Source organism: Salmo trutta, chromosome 20 (genome assembly GCF_901001165.1).
Source record: "Salmo trutta chromosome 20, fSalTru1.1, whole genome shotgun sequence".
In the NCBI taxonomy this organism is placed as follows: Eukaryota; Metazoa; Chordata; class Actinopteri; order Salmoniformes; family Salmonidae; genus Salmo; species Salmo trutta.
Window position 1 is genome coordinate 34,205,771 of NC_042976.1, and position 6,183 is coordinate 34,211,953.

A 6,183-nucleotide genomic window follows, 5' to 3' on the forward strand; every position below is an offset into this window, starting at 1 on the left:
TGAGGTGAGTGTTACCAGTCTGGCACCACCTGTGCCAGCCCCACGCATCAGGCCTCCAGTGTGCCTTCCCGTTCCAGAGCTTCCGGCGACAGTTCCCAGTCCAGAGCTTCCGGCGACAGTTCCCAGTCCAGAGCTTCCGGCGACGTTTCACAGTCCGGAGCCTGCTGAGACGGCCCGCAATCCGGAACCTCCTGAGACGGCCCGCAGTCCGGAACCTCCTGAGACGGCCCGCAGTCCGGAGCCTCCTGAGACGGCCCGCAGTCCGGAGCCTCCAGAGACGGCCCGCAGTCCGGAGCCTCCAGAGACGGCCCGCAGTCCGGAGCCTCCAGAGAAGGCCCGCAGTCCGGAGCCTCCAGCGACGGCCCGCAGTCCGGAGCCTCCAGCGACATCCCCCAGTCCGGAGCCTCCAGCGACATCCCCCAGTCCAGAGTCTCCAGCGGCGGTCTGCAGTCCAGAGTCTTCAGCGGCGGTCTGCAGTCCAGAGTCTCCAGCGGCGGTCTGCAGTCCAGAGTCTCCAGCGGCGGTCTGCAGTCCAGAGTCTCCAGCGGCGGTCTGCAGTCCAGAGCCTCCGGCGATGATCCACGGTCCAGTGACACAAAAGCGGAGGCATCAGCTAGCGGAGCGGGGGCTACGCCTCGAACCGAAGCCGCCTCCTATGCTGGCGGATAAGCAGGATGTGAGGGTTCTTCGTCCCGCACCAGAACTGCCTCCGATGCAGGAGGATCCACAGGATGTGAAGGTTCTTCGTCCTGCACCAGAGCCGCCACCGACATTAGACACCCACCCTAACCTTCCCTGATTTTTTTGTTGTTGTTTAAAGTTGTGTGTTCGGAGTCCGCACCTTTGGGGGGGAGGGGGGGGGGGGTACTGTCACGTCCTGACCATAGAAAGTTTTTATTTTCTATGGTAGAGTAGGTCAGGGTGTGACAGGGGGTTATGTCTAGTTTATTTATTTCTATATTGGTTGTAGTTTCTTTTTTCTATGTTGGGGGTTTTGTCTAGTTTCTGTATTTCTATGTTGTTTTTTTGGGATGATCTCCAATTAGAGGCAGCTGGTCATCGTTGTCTCTAATTGGGGATCATATTTAAGTTGTTGTTTTTCCCACTAGGTTTGGTGGGAGATTGTTTTGAGTATGTTGCACCTCTTCGGCACGGTTTGTTGTTTTGTTTCTTAGTTTATTTGTATGTCTTGCATAGTTTCACAGTTATAATAAAATTTGGAACGATACACACGCTGCGCTTTGGTCCCATTCTTCAGACAAACGTAACACTGTCAGAGCAGCTCACAGATCACTGCACCTGTACATAGCTCATCTGTAAATAGCCCATCCAATCTACCTCATCTCCATACTGTATTTATTTATTTATCTTGCTCCTTTGCACCCCAGTATCTCAACTTGCAAATTTATCCTCTGCATATCCTACCATTCCAGTGTTTAATTGCTATATTGTAAGTACTTCGCCACCATAGCCTATTTATTGCCTTACCTCTCTTATCCTACCTCATTTGCACATGCTGTATATAGATTTTCCTACTGTATTATTGATTGTATGTTTATTTATTCCATATGTATCTCTGTGTTGTTGTATGTGTCGAACTGCTTTGCTTTATCTTGGCCAGGTCGCAGTTGCAAATGAGAACTTGTTCTCAACTAGCCTACCTGGTTAAATAAAGGTGAAAATAAAATAATATATATTTTCCTCAGCACGCTTTTAAATGGAACACAAAAAAATCATGAAAGATTTCATAAATGTTGAGCGAAGCAATATGTCATGTCATTTTTTTTCATGCTAGTGGGTTATTGTGGATGTTTAATAAGTAATTAGACTTGTGAGTTTAAAAGGGTGAAAATTATGGACGTTTGGGGGAAGATGAGGAATACAGTGTCAGCAAAATGCATCTGGAAAAGCTTTACGATGTCTAAAGTGTCCTGATGGAGTTGAATGTTTTATAGTACTTGGTTGGTACATGTCTACTCTATCCTCTCCTTGAAGGAGTAATATCTCTGCATTTCTCATCGTATCTGGCAAGATCTGATGTGCGCATCATCATCTTCTTCATGGTCTTCCCTCTAGCTTCCCCACAACATTTCATCAAGTCCAATCTGTGCCTTACATAACAATGCAGCTGATTCTACAACAACTTGAGATAGCACTGGTGCCAAACAGTGTTCGGGTACACCAAGAATGACACCGCTGCAATGCTGTCAGTAAAAGTTCAGTTCAACTGGATGTGCTGTGCCATGTAAAATTAATGTCTGCATTCATGTCTGTTTTCAAATGCAACAATGTCTGTGGAAAACCCCATTTTCCCTGTGTCTGAAGACAGTTGATGATATTACAAGATGGCTATCTGTGATACAATAATTCTCATTCATTTGACTCAATGTTCAGGCCAAATAGAAAAACTCTCCAGTCAACTCATTCTCAAAGAGCAATATGCATACACTTACGGAATGCCCAGTAAATTACTTTTTGTTTAGGAATAACATGGTTATGATGACCATGTAGGATTTATAGGTTACCTACCATATCATGCCCTAAATGAAAACGAATACGTAGCCTAACACTTACACTTTATGTGCAGCTTCCACAATAAAGTTTGAAAAGGTTCCATATAAGGAACCATACACGGTTGTAAAAACACATCTTGAATAGAGCCGGAGTTAAAAAATAATGACATATTGTAGGTTGTCTTCCTTATAAACATGTAATGAAGCACGCTGCAGTGCAACCTAACTGATAGGCTACCTCCCACTAAGCATTTACCATCAGGCAACATCTTTTGGACGTCTTTTTTTGGTAATGTCCTCGGACGTTGATTTCTGGTCCAGATCGGACCAAATTGGAACCAATCATAGACGGCTATATTTGGTTCAGATTTGGACCAGCTTTGATTTCAACGTCCGGACCGGCCTATGTTTGGCCCAAATATAGGCCGAGATAGCACTGGTGGACGGCACAGTACAGTTTGGACAGCACAGTACAGTACAGTACAGTACAATAGGGCACAACAGAGTACAGTACATTACAGTACACGATAAAGAAAAGTACAGTACACTACCACAGAGTTCACTAGAGTTACAGTAAAGTAAAGAAAAGTATATTATAGTGTACTGTTTTGTACCCTACTTTACTCAAATGTACTTCACTGAACTAAACTGTACTGTACTCTACTGAATTAAACTATACGGCATTCTACTGTACTGTACTGAATTAAACTGTACTGCATTGTACTGTACTCTACTGAATTAAACTATACTGTACTCTACTGTACTGTACTTTACTGTGTCTACTGAACTCTACTGTACTCTAATAAATTCATCTCATCTCAACTGTACTGTACTGTACTGTACGGTACTTTAACGTACTCTACTCTAATTAATTAAACTCTACTGTAGTATACTGTACTGTACCCTACTGTACTGTACTGTAATGTACTGTACTCTGAATAAAACTGTCCTGTACTGTATTGTACTGTATTCTTCTGTGTTCTACTGTGCTCTACTGTACTAAACTGTTCCTTACTCTACTGTGATTTTCAAACTTGTGAAACATAGCCTAGTTTTCTATGATTCGTTCAGATTTGGATCTGGTCCACACCGACCAAATTTGTACTTAATTGGGTGTGGAGTTTATTAGAAAATAAAACCCAGCATGCTTTGCTAGTGTTTGTTTTACATTTAGGTCATTTCTAACCTTTCATTCTGCACCTGAAACGCAGGAGATGTCAACATCTGGAAAATACTCCTAAAATACATATTTTCAACTAATATTGCTTACTGGGCTTGCATTTGTTTTCTGTTCCAATCCTTTCAATTCCTTTCAAATTAAAACTCTTTATTGGAAAGGCTGTGATAGATTAAACAAATCCGTTTAACACTAACATAACCTACTGATTAAGTATTCATAGGCTATTCCAAGTAATAGGCTATAGCCTCGTTATTGACCTAATTCCTGATCTTCTTCCATACTGTCTCACAGAGGTATCGACCAAGCCTTCTCTTGATGTGTTCTCATTTCCCCATGGAATTATGCAAAATATTACTGCAAATGACTAGCCTATCTGCGGTGCGCAATTGATTTTTGAGTACTACAAGAAATACAGTAGTCTATCCATGTCGACAGTGCACTGAAATCCAAAAGCCAATTTCAGGACAAAATTAATCCTACAGAAATGTAGCTCATTACAACAGACTTTCCGATTATCATGGTCTTGAATTGGATATTCATAGGCTCTTGATTTGAGAAATGCAAATGCCTATGCATGGATAAAACTGGAAAATAGTCATCCCAAAATAAATCTGTAAATATGGCCATTATAGGCTATTCGAATATTTCTTACCTGATGACAATAGCTTAAAATCCAATGACAACGTGATTTAGAAAGTCACATAAACCGACCAAACACTCAGCTTTCCAAACGCAACCTTCGGAGCGGTGATAGCGAACCAAACCCAACGGGTCCCAACACTCAATGAATAAAGTGTCAGACTAGAACCGCTGTCAGGTTGTTGGAAGCCACCCACTATTGTTAGCCGACTTCCTCTTACATCACGAATTAGCCTACAGCGCCACGGGAGAACCCACCAAGCTTTAATATCATTCACGCGTAACAGACGCCGACGGCATGTAGGGGAGACCGGGTTGGTTGTCTCGCGGGTTGGGCCCGGTTTCCCAATAGAGATGGAACTTAAAAAGTGCGTCGTTGAGGCATGTGTCGATACTGATAGGATCGAAAGAAAGGCAGCGCTGCTCTCGGGTCATATGTCTCCATCCAAATCTTATTTGAACGTTATAATTATTCCACAATACTGACGACGGATCAGCTCTTAGAGAAATATTATCACATCTGGCTGCAAATATTCAGGCACCTTATTCTAACGCTTAGCCTATAATAATGCACTAAAATCAACACTTTGCATATCATTGCGCACATGTTAGGCTACACATAATGAAATATATTTAGGCAAAAATTACAGTAGCCAAATAGCAAAATAAAACTAAATTGAATAAACATGAAATTGATGTCAATATTATTGAAATATGTAGGCCTATATGTAGCCTATAGGGGAGACTGGGGATGGTTGCAACACTTTTTGCATTTTTGTCAATTTCTCCGAGATTGTTTGAGCTACAACATTCAAAATGTGGTATGAACAACTTACATTTGTCTTCTACAAATTGGTATAGGTAATATATCTCTAAATCAAAACGGACAAGGTGTGACTTTGTCTCAAATACAAGGAGTGAAATGTTCCAATTTACCCCACCAGCAAACCTCCGAGGTCAGTTGTAATAGGGCTTGGGTTGAAATTTTAAAGTAATAAAAAATGCATAAATCATGACATATAACAACATATTGAAAGCCTTTATTGAGAACATGAGAACAACATTGCCATGCTTAAAATTTTGTTTGGAAGAAATAATAACAATTGTTATTACTTTTACACTCCACTAACTGGCCATTTTCAACTAAACAATAATGTCTGACTACTAAACAACAACATCTGAAGTAAACAACTGAATGTGTGTGTGTGTGTGTGTGTGTGTGTGTGTGTGTGTGTGTGTGTGTGTGTGTGTGTGTGTGTGTGTGTGTGTGAGTCACAGTTGCGATAGTGGTATGGTAGTCCTGGGGAACAGGCTTGGTGGGCCCATAATTCACATTCCCTGTACTGCACCCAGACCGCCTTAGGCTTGCTACAACTTGCTACAAGCCATTAGCTACACAGCAAATTCCCCTGTGTTAAATTAACACCAAAAATGTGGACCCGAATAGCATAGGAGGTTGGTGGCACCTTAATTGGGGAGGACGGGCTCGTGGAAATAGCTGGAGAAAAATAGGTGGAATGGTATCAAATACATCAAACAGATGGTTTCCATGCGTTTGATGCCGTTCCATTTGCTCCATTCCAGACATTATTATGAGCCGTCCTCCCCTCAGCAGCATCCACTGCCTTATAGATGCTGAACATTGCTAAATCAACACACTGCTTAATGTAAAGCTTTGTTTGCATATTTCCCAGAGTGCCTTGCCTTTCAAGTGACTTTTAATGTTACAACCCATGACTGAATTTGCTAGTGACAGAGAGATGGTTGTTGCATTCATCAATTTATCACTCCACAGACTTCAAAAAGTGAGATTCAATGTGAAGGTGTTGTCCTGGAAATGTTAATATTTGA

The 6,183-nt window shown here is 42.1% G+C and overlaps 1 protein-coding gene across 2 annotated transcripts in view; it reads right to left on the bottom strand.

The window, feature by feature from the left end:
* Positions 1-4,698, bottom strand: part of LOC115155936 (calcitonin gene-related peptide type 1 receptor) — a 55,776-nt gene extending 51,078 nt beyond the window's left edge. For both annotated transcript variants that reach the window (XM_029703035.1, XM_029703034.1), the window contains exon 1: positions 4,346-4,698. The gene's annotated coding sequence lies outside the window, so the exon portion shown is untranslated. The remainder of the gene's footprint in view (positions 1-4,345) is intronic.
* Between the last annotated feature and the right edge of the window lie 1,485 nt (positions 4,699-6,183).